At 36.4% G+C, this 12,386-nt stretch overlaps 1 protein-coding gene across 1 annotated transcript in view; it reads left to right on the top strand.

Annotated features, from left to right (window-relative positions):
• SH3RF1 (SH3 domain containing ring finger 1) overlaps positions 1-12,386 on the top strand; it is a 165,641-nt gene that overhangs the window by 51,456 nt on the left and 101,799 nt on the right. The gene's annotated exons all lie outside the window — the stretch shown is intronic.

Below are 12,386 nucleotides of genomic sequence, written 5' to 3'. Positions count from 1 at the left end.
TATGAAAAAACTACATATGGATTTCAACAATATTTTGTACCAGAAGAAACTTATCTTTAATTCTATTTTCTCTGAAAATTTTTTATGATTGTAGATGTGAAACTCTTCAATAACACATTAATAAATTAAATTTACCAGTGTAAAAGATATATATCATGACCAACTAGAATTTATCCTAAATATGCAAGGATGGCTCAACATTTTAAAATGAATAATTGTAATCCATCATCATTAACAGGCTAAGAAAAATCACATGACGTTATAATAGATCCTTAAAAGTATTGGACAACATAAAACATCACCCAGTCATGCTAAAACATCAGTAAACTAGAAAAATGTGGAAGTTGATGAAGAATATCTATTTTAGAAAACCTTACAGATTGTATAGTACTTAACAGTAAGGGGGCAGAAAGTTTCACATTATGATCAGGATTAAGACAAAGCTGGCCCACTCTGATCACTTCTTTCCCACAGCATATAGAAATTCTAGCAAACAGATTAAGGAAACGAGAGTAAGTAAAAGGAGTGTGTGTTGGGGGAAAAAAAAAGAGTCAAAACTGCATTTGAACACAGTTTACATGATTCTTTATTTAGAAAATCTGAAGAAAAACAAATAAAAACCTCCCCAAACCTTCTGGAATTAGTAAATGATGGTAGTGGAAATGTTAATATTCAAACCCTAACCCTTTCCTATATACCATTAACGAGCAAATGAAATTTGAAGTGAAAAATAGTGTTAGCATTGAGAATGATGAAGTATTTAGATATAAATCTTTCAAAATATATTTCAGGTACATATAAGTAAAACTCTGGTAAAGAAATTTTAAGTAAAGGGAGAGAGACTTCAGATTTGTGGAAAAGAAGACTGAATATGATTAAGATCTTGGTTCTTCCCCGCTGGATAAATAGTCAATACAGTCCTAATACAAATTCAAGCATATTATTTTGTGGATTCTGAGGTAAGAGGCAGAAAACTGGAGACACTGCGCAACATTGAAAAAGAAAAATGAAATTAGAGGAATAGTTGACTTACCATAAGTTCACAGTATTCAGGGTGATATTGGTGAAAGAACAGAAAAATATATTGGTGGAACAGAGGAAAAGCCATAAAAAGACCCACAAAAATATGGCCAGTCTAGTAGTCTTTGACAAGGAAGTGAAGGCAGTGCAGTGGAGAACTAATCTTTCAGCAGATGGTAATAGACAACTAGACATCCAACTGTTAAAAAGGGGATATGTACCTTATACCCTTCACAATAATTAATTCAAACTGGATCACAGGTGTTAATGTAGTATACAGAACTATAAAATCCTAGAAGGAAACAAAAGGCAAAATGAAAATAACCTCAGCTTGTAAGTGATTTTATAAATGTAACAAGAAAGGTGTGATCTTAGGGTAAAATATTGACAAGATGGGCTTCATTCAAAACTTATGTTCTATAAAAGGCACTATCCAGAGAATGAGACCAACTACATATTGGTAGAGCAAATTTTAACCAAAGCACACTAAGAACTCTTAGAATTGACTAATAAGAAAACAAACAACCCAATGAAAAATGGGCAAAAGACCTGAACAGACACTTTACTAAAGTAGATATGCAGATGGAACACTAGTGCATGAAAAACACTCCACATACTAGTGTGTGCCTTTATATTCAAACAACTGTAAGAGATCACTACATACCTATTAACATGGCAGAAATCCAGAATACTGACAGCACCAAATGCTGATGAATGTGAGGCTCATTCATTGCAGGTGGTAGTGCAAAATGATACATCCACTTTAGCAGACGATTTGGCAGTCTTGTAAAAAGCTAAGCATACTTTTACCATATGATCAAGCAATTGCATTCCTTGATGTTTACCCAAATGAATCTACACAAACTTTCCCTCCCCAGACATACACATGCTTATTTATAGCAGCTTTCCTTATACTTCTCCAAACTTGGAAGTTATGAAGGTGACCTTCTGTAGAAGAATGGATTGCTAACTTGTGGTACATCCAGACAGTGGAATAGCATTTAGTAGCAAAAAGAAATGAGCTCCCAAGCCACGAAAAGACATGGAAGAACATTATTCGCAAATTACAAAGTAAAAGAAGCAAATCTGAATATAAATCATATTATATGATTCCAACAATTTGACATTCTTGGAAAGGTAATACAGAGACCATAGAGGGGCAGGATAAAAGGTGGGACACAGAGGATTTTTGAATCATTTAAACTACTCTCTATAATAACATAGTGGTGGATAAATGGGATTATAGCTTTGTGAAAATGCAGAACGTACAACACCAAGAGTGGCCCCTACTGTATCTGGGTGATAGTGAGCTCAGCCTAGGTATTTTGGGTGTAATAAATATACCCCTCTGGCTAGGGTATGGTTGTAGTGGGGAAGACTATACTTGTATGGGTCAGAGAGGATTTGGGAGCACTCTGCTGAATTTTTCTGTGAATGTAAAACTCTCTAAAAAATTCATTTAAAAGGAAGAACATGAAAGGAAATGATGCAGAAGGTGGAAAAATGCACATTAAATATCACTGATCCAGAAAATTTAAACTGTAACTTTTGGGCATTGTTAGCACTAAAACAAACAAGCAATCAAAAATTCAGACCTTAGAATATTTTGGGTTGAGGATATTCACTGTAAAGTCTATACAAATATTCTTAAATCTGAAACATTTCTGCTTCTAAGAATTTTGCACTAGGATACTCAAGTGTGTGTATTATATATAATATGTTCATTATATATACATATATTTGCTTAAATATTAGGAAATCCTGAGGTGATTGTGTAATTCTAGTGCGTCAAACAACTTTTCTTCAAAACTAGAAAATATAAGATCTCACAGAACCATTTATTCTATCAATTTTGAATAAAAAGGTAAGTATAAATAGTTTAATTAAAGGTGAAAAATTAGTTAACCACATTTGAGAAGAAGGGCATAATACTTGTTTTGCAGCTTTTCCTATATTTTTTGTATAAAACAGGCCCTGAGGATTTTTGTTTTTTAAAAAACAAAGGAAGGTTATTTAGCATAGCATGCTCAGATGATTATATTTAGCAGTCAGTGATATGGGTGCCAAAAAAAAAAAACCCTCTCACATTAAAATCTTTTTGATGGAATGCTTGTTTACACCTTGTACAAATACGGAACTAAAATAACCTGTTATGCAGTTGTCACAATGCAGTCCTTGAGTTAGCCCATGCGCACAAATGTTGTCTGAAATAGTTCTTGTTTGTAGTAGAGAGGCCCTGCCACCACCATGCTAAATCATAGATCTTTGGTAACCTGTGGTTTCCCTGTCACTTCTCTGGCCCATCTTTCCTGCCAAGCCTTTTTCCTAGTAGCAGTTGAAATCTGCATTGCCATAGCTGCTGCTACTGCTGGAGCCGGCACAAGTATCTTGATTGCATGGTTTGGCGAGGTATTGGCTTTTACATCCATAGGAGCCAGTGTCTGCCTGCAAACTGTGCTCCCTTCATGGTCCAAAATTTAAAGAATGATTGTTGTAGTGGCCAAAATCATTGTAGCTTCCACTACCTCCCAAACTGCTTTCATCATTACCAAATTCATTGAAGTCTTCCTCACTACCATTGTATCCACGGCTACTGCAGCAATTTCTATCAAAACCACATCAACCACTGTAATTTCCTCTAAGACCAAAGTTGTCATGGTCACCAACCCTATCTCTGTGACTGCCACTCAAGTTTGTAAACCATCTTGATGGGCCAAAACACTAGCTATCTCTTGCTTCCACAGGGTTTTTCTAATTCAGCACTGGGGCTGTTCATAGTAGAGTATTTCTCAATGAGTCTTACAGAGTCATAATTCTGAAAGATCACAAAAGGAAAACCATTCTGTCCAAACCAGTTGTGGTTTCAGTCACTTAAGTTTTTCCACACTGATCAAAGTCATTTTTCAGGTGATGTTTTTCCATGACTTCTTTGATGCCAGCCACAAATCTTTATCACAGTTAACTGGACTGGGTCTTTAAGAATCTTCTCTTGGGAAGCCCTCTTTCACTCACATGTCCTCCATCTACCTTGTGTGACCATCACTCACTCACCGCCTCCATTATGGAATATGTAGCAAGCCCAAAGCCCTTGAGATATTTGGTATTGGGCACACACCCTGGGAGCATCCTTATTACCCAACATGGCTACTCAGGCTCTTCATCTGTGGTTTCAAACCATAACCATCCAAATTGTGCAGGTCTGCAATCTGTTTAGGAGCCTCTGAATGAAGATAGTGGGAAGAGATGCTTTCATGATGCATTTGTGGAGAAATCACTGTGTAATAGTTTAACATCATTTTGAAAACCCTCCTGTCTGAGAGATGGAGTTAGGAGTGGGGGCCACTCAAGTAGGGACTGGGAGTGGAGTCAGCAGTATTAGTTATGTTAGCCTCAAGCAAGTTGATGCATGGTGAACTGAACCGAACTGTATCCCTGCATTCATAGTTTGTGTCTAGACTTTATTTATGGTGCTTCCCCTCTTTCAATGATGAAAAACACTGTGGGAGCACAGTTGATTATAATTGTGCTAAGTACAGGTTGACCTGTTCTGTCAGTTGTAGTGTACACAGGCCAGTGCAATCACCTGCTTATTACAAGTTCTGCAGTGAAGACTGGCAGCTCAGTGTTCTTTGACTTAATTCCTTCATTGGTTAATGAGTTGCAGCACTCAATCCTGCTTGCTAAGACAGAAGAGATGTCTCATGGACACAGTGTTACATCTTTTGTTCTGCTTCACATTGTCCTATGAAAATAAGTAAATTCTGTGAGAAAACTCAAGATTTGTGAGCATTTAGTCAACATTAAAAAATCAAGTAATTACGCATATTATTTTGAAAAAATTTTGCATAAACTGTTTAGGTAAAAATTCTAGTTTGCTTGTTTTGTGATTTTAAAAGAGGCTCAGCTCTTTCAAAAAGTAACACCTATGTTTCATTGTAATGTAAAAATTAGTGGTCACTGCATTTTTATATCAAACTATGAATAATTATAAATTAAAATATATGCAGAGTGTGAGCCAAGCTATTATATGACTTTTTTTTCTTAATGTGAATTTAAATATGATGTTTACAGTTTTCAAATGCAAATGATACTTCATGGTTAAAAAAAAAACAAGGGAAATGCAGGAAGAAGCGTAGAACAGTGATAGAAGGGCCAACTGAGAGAAAGGCACAAGATGAAAATGAAGAGAGGTATTTGTGAAGAAATGGAAAGAGAACTGTCAAAATAGAGAGTTAAGGATTAACCAAGAGGCATGAAGAAAGGAGAGCAGCTCACATTCAGGGCATTCCATGAATTGCACCAGCTCTTTCTGGAACATTAAACCATTCTGTCTCCTAACCACCATTTTCACAGGTCAGGAAAACTGACTCTCCTTGTATCACAGCATGAATTAATGGTGGAACCAGAGTTTGAACTTTCTGGTGCAATTGATTCTCCCCACTTAACTTACAAGGTAGAAATGATCCAAGTTCTTACACCTTTTAATGTCCTGGTGGGGAAGGTGGACAAGTAACTGCTAGTTGCTGTTAGTACAGTGTTGACAATGGCCAGCATAGAGAGGCAGTGCTTTATTCAGGCCAGCAAGTTTCAGAAGGAGGAAGCAGGAAACAGAGAGAAAGCTTCCTGAGGAAAGAGGTTCTTGGTTGAGAACTCAGGGACAGGCTGACCAAGACAGCTCTCCTTTCCTGTAACATGGCATGATCTTGCTTTGTTGGTTTGTTCATCTTTTCTGTTGTTTTTATTTTTTCTCAACCCTTGCTGATTTTTATGCCACTGTCATTAGAGTTTGGGGAAAAGTTTTTAAGCCTTTATTCATACTAAGGATGTTCTGTGTGGTTGGCCTCATAGCCTGTTTCTTGGCTTTTTTGCTTGAATGATGAAGGACTAGCATTACCATTGGGGAACTTTCCAGAGCTGCTTCAGACCAGAATTTAGATGCCTGATTCAGAACTACCAATTTTCTCTTCTCACTCTTGAGGTTCTAGGTTAGGGCAAAATACGTGTAACTGAGAACAGCTATTTGTCATTTACTTTTAGGTTATATGTCCCAGGATGAAACTTGTTTACTGGATCGTTAGGAAAGAGATTTGCCTTGCTAAAATCATGCAACACACACACACACACACACACACACACACACACACACACACACACACATACACACACGATTTTTAAGAGACTTCTGTGTTTGATGCACTAACAAAAAAGTCTGATGTTAAACTATTAACTAAGACTTAAATTGCATCTCCTCCTCATCCCAGAGCTGTTTCCTGTGCTGATTAAGAATTTCATTAGGAAAATGTATAAAAGTGAGAGGGAAAATGAGGGCACAATGAGTTTCCGTAGGCAACAAAAGGATGAATGAAATTCCTACAGAAGATAAAGTGGGTAGGAGGGCAGAGGTCATTTAAACTCTGGACAGAAACTGCGATTAGTTGGGGGTCTGACAGTAGGGGAGGGAGTGAAGGAGGATACTGAAGGAATGTGGCTTGCTTTGAGGAAAAAATAAAACTTAGGGCCGAAAGTAAGTAGTTATGGGCCCAATCTTTATGTTTCTGAATTAAATTCTTTTCCTTTAGTATGTTCTGATTTTACTTACTTGCATAACATGTTACCTAAAGAGATGAAAACCTGGAAAAGCAGACTGCAGTGTCTACCCCGCCCCAATCTTTCCTGATTTGTTTTGGTTTTCTCCTTAGTTTTGCCCTTCTCTTGGGCAGGTTCTTCCCACCCCCACGGACTCTCCCATGCTGTCATTAGACCTGTGCCCAGGGTCCAAGCTTTGCAGGAGTGCGAGCCCTTTGCAAAGTGGCACCTGTGTAAACAACCCCATCTTCTGTCCTTGGCTGAATTTTGATTTTTACATTGTGGACAAGCAGTTACGACTGAGGAAGCTTTCCAAGCAAATATCCTCCATAAAGGTCGATTGACTGGAACTATTCCAGCCATCATGCTCTACAGTTGGGTTTATCTTTACAGCAAAGCTGGCCATAGTCAGAATCTGGAGGGCCATGCCTCAAGAATTAGAAAGACTCCTGCAGAGCCGACCACATATGATGGGCTGGGATCTGACTTTGTTAGTCATCCCTAGGGTATTGTGGATTCCAGGGCCAAAGCCAAATCCTGGAAGTTTTATATTGTTGTGCCTTGTTTTAAATTGTGAGGCATTTGGTTTTTCATTTCCTATTGGTAAAATGAGAGTAATACTCAATATGATTTCCTTACATCTTCATGGCTTGTATGTCTTGCCTGAACTGCCTTATAAAGGTTGGACTTCTGATGCATGTCTATGTATTCTGGATTTGGAGCAAGAATCCCCTGGATAATTTCTTTTTGTAGCATCAGTGATGAGCATTGACTGTACAAGTGCTTTTCTCAAATGTTTGTTTACCTCATTTATTTAAAATCATTCCTTTGGCAGTTGTGTTGGATTTTAGATTCGAGGGCAATACGTTTCTAAATCATTGCAAAGGAGCATGAATCTAGTGTAACTTCAGTGTCCATTGTAGGCTGCATCACATGTGTGACATACAAAGGTGTCACTTGAAATATCTGGAAGTGCTGTCATTAATGACCATGATACTTTCATAGGTTTTGCCCTATTTTCTTAGTTTTGTCTTAAGGCATTCTGATAATCAGATGGTACTCATTAAAGCCACTGTTCTAAATTCCTTGAAGTTAATTGATCTTGAGGGAGACTTTTTTTTTTAGGTACATTGTCACCAGTGTTGCTGGGTTCTGCACTTTTATCCTTATACAAATATTTTGTTTTCAGAATCTTGCTAACAAAAAGTAAATGCAAGGAAAAACCACAAAGTCTAAGTATAGCTAAAATGTAAATATGCCTAATGAGCTACAATTGCTTTCTCAGAGGCTGTTTTGCCAAGGAGGATTTGAGATTTTAGTAGATATGGTTTGCTTGTTTTTCTAAGTTAGTAAATAATGTATTTTGCATCTCTGTTTGGGGTTAAGGAATTCTTTAAATTTTTCTGCAGTTTCCTCTCCTTTCTTTGAATCAGTGTCAGTTGGTTGTTCTGGTAAATTTTAAGAAGGGGGAAAGTAGAAATTTATTCATTCGATCAATGTCATTGGGACTTCTCAAAGTAGCTGGCAACAATACTAAGTGAAAATAATATGCTGTGAGAATATATGGAAAGTGGGTATTTTTCAACACTTTAATGAGATAACATGCTTAAAAATAAACCTAGAAGTTTATGCTCAGTGCTACAAAGTACCCACAATTGAGGGCAATGTGTTTGATCTGGAAATTTGCCTGTATTTTTAGGTGATTGATTTTTTGATAAAGTCATTTATTAATATAAAAGAGAAAGCACTTGGGAGAGTTGCCATGCATATGACTGCCTTATTAGTAGGATTACAGAAATAGAAATTATTTTTTTATGGCAGAAATCTGACAAGTCATTTGTGTTCCTCTGAAGACACACACATGGTATTAATTTTGGCCTGATTCATAGGTCCTCTAGTACTCTAACACACAAAAACCATGTGTAAAAAAGTTAGAGCTATTGGCATTAGCTTTTCTGCAGCTCTTGCCAATACAGAAATATTATGTACTAAATTTGATTCTGGTTTTAAAACAAATGTCAAAATTTTAAAACATGGGATTTACTGGAACATAAATAGTGTATTTAATGAAGCTGTTTTCCTGGGACTCCCTCGTTACTCTGTCAGCACATCAGGTAACTCCATGTTGTAGTAAATTTCCATTCTAATTTGTTTCCTCTATTTCCTTAGTTTACTAATGACTGATTGACACACAGAGAGAGAAATTTCAACCTTCTTATGAAATACTCTTAATCAGCAGTTAGCTTCTTAGTGTTAGAGATTGCATTAAGTGGCAGAAACAGAATAATGTGAGGGGATCTTTAAAAGTTCATGGAGGATAGATATTAATGAAATTCTATACATGGATTCTTTTGGCACCAAGATTAATATATTTTACAGGCTCGTTACCCATGAACTTTTTGGAATATCTTGCTGTAAATCCAGTCTTCCAAATGGAAAGCTAGTATGTATAATAACCAGGCATAAGTCAGTGTTATTGTCTAAGTCACTTGTGTATTAAATGTTCAACTTCAAACTCTTCAGTTTACTCATATGTGGCATGCTAAAATTGATTTACTTTGTAAAGCTTTTTCTTTTGCTTGAGAGTTGTTAGAAGAAAGAAGCATTATTATATAATAGGCTTTTGGATTTTGAGATTGATAAGCTCTTTGACAGAGAATATAATAATTTAGTGATGTTATGTGCTGGAAGGGGGATTGTATTATTTTGGCTGTTGCAAGTATTTCGGGGAGTGAACCAGTGGGTGGAAGCTTGTTCTCTGTCCCTGCCTTTCAAATAAATATCTAAGCACTTAAAAAAAGATAACTACAGTATTGAGGACCTTGAGGTATACACATAGGGAATAGTGCTATAATCTTTAGAAGATCATCCCCATTTCATTGTATTATATGTGAAGTTTTTTTCTTGGTATACCTCATCTCTTTGATAATCCACCATGAAGTTTTACTTATTCTTGAGTCCTTTCTTCCTGAGAGTTTAAATTATGATAAGCCAAGTTAGGCTCAAGGAAAGAAAAGAGATGGCTAGTGTTTTTGGAATATGATTTTGCGCTGTGTCTTCACAGTTGTTCTGTGAGATTAAACTTGTCATTTAATCCCTCATTTTGCAGTACATAACCCCTCAAAGTCACACAGCTAGTGTATAGCGCAACCAGACTTCACATTGTATTCTAGCTAGCAGCAAGGTGTGGCAGTGTATTCTGTAGTGCATTCCTGCATACATTTATTTCATGGAATCACAGATTTCTCAAAGCTAAGATCTTAGGAAATCTGGAAGAGTAGGTCAGAAGAGTTTTCTCTTGGATAAAAAGTAAGAAGAAATGTCAGGGTTATTCAGTCATTCAACCAGCAGATATTTTTATATGTCAGATACTGTTCTAGTTGAATCCTCAAACAACCAAAACAGCTTGTATTCCTATATATCTTTTAAGTATTCCATACATTTGTAGGAGATAGCTCTTATTTCTGTAGGGATTGTTGAACAGTTACAGAACCACCTCAGGATATCTTTGAGGAAATTATCAGTTGCAAAAGTGTTTTGAGTTGATGCTCAATGAAGAGCTGTATGTTTCTAGCTAACATTTATAACACAGGTTATAGTTGGAGTGCTATGTTACCATATCTCCTTGGGTGTTTTTTTTGGTGTGTGTGTGGGAGATTTGATCAGATAATTTTGAAGAATACTTGGCTAATTGAACATTAGCAGGTTTCCTTATTTCTGAATTTCAGCCTTAAGAGGTATTTGCCAAGTTTATTTGACCTCACACTTTTTATTTCTCCTATAGCCAACTGTCCCAAACAGCATTCAAGGGAATACATACTACTCTCTTGATATAGAATGTCACATCTTTCTCATTATTTGGTTCCCCTCCCCCCCACAACTTCCTTTTCCATTGCTTTACTGCTCAGAAAGCATATAATTGTCAATAGTTCCAGGTTCTTTTTGTTGAAAACCGCCTCAACATTTGTATTGGTAATCTTGCTAAGCTTGACTTCAGGTGCAAAGTTTAGATCTGGTTATATATCTAACGCACTCAAAAAAAGGTTAGGTTTTTATTCTGTCATAGAATGTTTCTACTTGTCTTGATGTTTGTAGGTGAAATGATTCTATTTTTAACTAATAGTTATACAGGCTTAGGATTAACTGATAGCAATTTGAGTTTCTGAAGGTAGATATTTATAACCATTATGTTTCAGAAGTTCAGACAATTGTCACTATGCTGTAAACCTAAATAATAATTATTTTATGCTTTTATAATAAGACATTCATTTATTTCATATTATTCTTTGAAAAGAATCACAGCTTCAGTTTCAGAGGAGATGTTAAGTTGAAATAGTACTGCCCAGCCTGAACCCCATTCCTCATCCACACAGAGGCTCACTGTTTGAGACTGTTAAATGTGTACTCTATTTGCTTGGTTGTGTGGGCACAGGAGAAAAATAGAGAGCCAAGATTCGATGTTGATCTCATAGCAGGAACCAACCTCCTACAGATGGAGGTAAGCATTAAACTGAAGCATCAGGGAAAAGAAACTGTTTTGTTAGGGCCAAGACACTAACACTCTTATTTTCCCAGTACCAAGAACACTGTGTGCCACAGAGTAGGCAGTTGATTAATATTTACTGAGTGAATTCAAAAGTAATACATTTTTAAACTGTGAGGTCGGAGATAACGTTAAGTTCTGGGCAAACCCAAGACGACTTCTTTGAGCTGACATTTGCCAGGTGGTGGTTAACATACATGGTCTCATTTAATTCTCACAGCAGCATTATAGGATACTTTTTCATTTTATAGATGGTTACACTGAGAAGTTGGGAAAGTTAGCTACTGCACCCACAGACCTTGTATGCTAGCTGGTAGAGTCTGGATATGAACCCAGCTTGACTGACTCCTGTATTTGAACCAATGTACCATGCTACTAAGTTTCTCTACTTGTCTCTGTAATGTTGATAGGTAGGGGTGGGGGCAGTGAGTGTGTTCTGATTTCATCCCAAAACTTAATGGTAGAAGTTTTCTGTACCTAAGGAAGAACAAATGAAATCAACATATGATTTCAAGTTGGAAATTGCAGTGCTTTCTCTGTGACATCACAGGAAGTTACTATGGAAATGATTATGGTATTATGACTACAGATTTATAACCTTGAGTGGGAAAGAAGCTGCCTAAGAAAACAAAACTTTCAGGCACAGCAAAGTCTTTCTCATGAAAATGCTTTTTAGATTTTAGATGAACAAACATGAAGTCTAAATGCCTGCTCTTTTTCAACATTCCTGAAACGTCAGTGTTAAATTATTCTCTTGACTCTCCTTGGTTTTGTTACGACTTTCAGAATTTGTTGAAAGTAAAATAATTCCCATGTGTGTCTATGTGTTTTGAGTTTAGCAAATATTGTTTTTCACAGGTCCTCCCTGACACAGCCCCCTCATCTAATCCCTTCTTCAAAATATTCCCAGTAGAGATAAAACTGTTTTTGCATCAACAGATTCCCTGCAGAATAAGTTAGCACTGGTATTTATTAATTGTTAAAGACCAGTTCTGACAGTTGCATGGGAAGGGTGCAGAAATTAACAAAAAATTTTTTAAATGTAAATTTTTCATTGTAAATTTCACTGTTCCTGTTATTGTCAGATATAATCCTTGTAAATGTCAGTCAAAAATTTTAACCCTGTCATAATGAGAACAAAATTTTCAGATTGTCTCTAATCAGAAATGGTGACATACCATTTGTTGTTTTAATTTCCTCCTGTTTGGAATCATCTGCTGTTTCTATTTATTTAACT

Source organism: Ochotona curzoniae, unplaced genomic scaffold, assembly GCF_017591425.1.
Source record: "Ochotona curzoniae isolate NIBS_2020 unplaced genomic scaffold, NIBS_Ocur_1.0 scaffold_4505, whole genome shotgun sequence".
Classification (NCBI taxonomy): Eukaryota; Metazoa; Chordata; class Mammalia; order Lagomorpha; family Ochotonidae; genus Ochotona; species Ochotona curzoniae.
The sequence above is the reverse complement of the archived record's forward strand: the minus strand, read 5'-3'. Positions and strand labels throughout refer to the sequence as shown.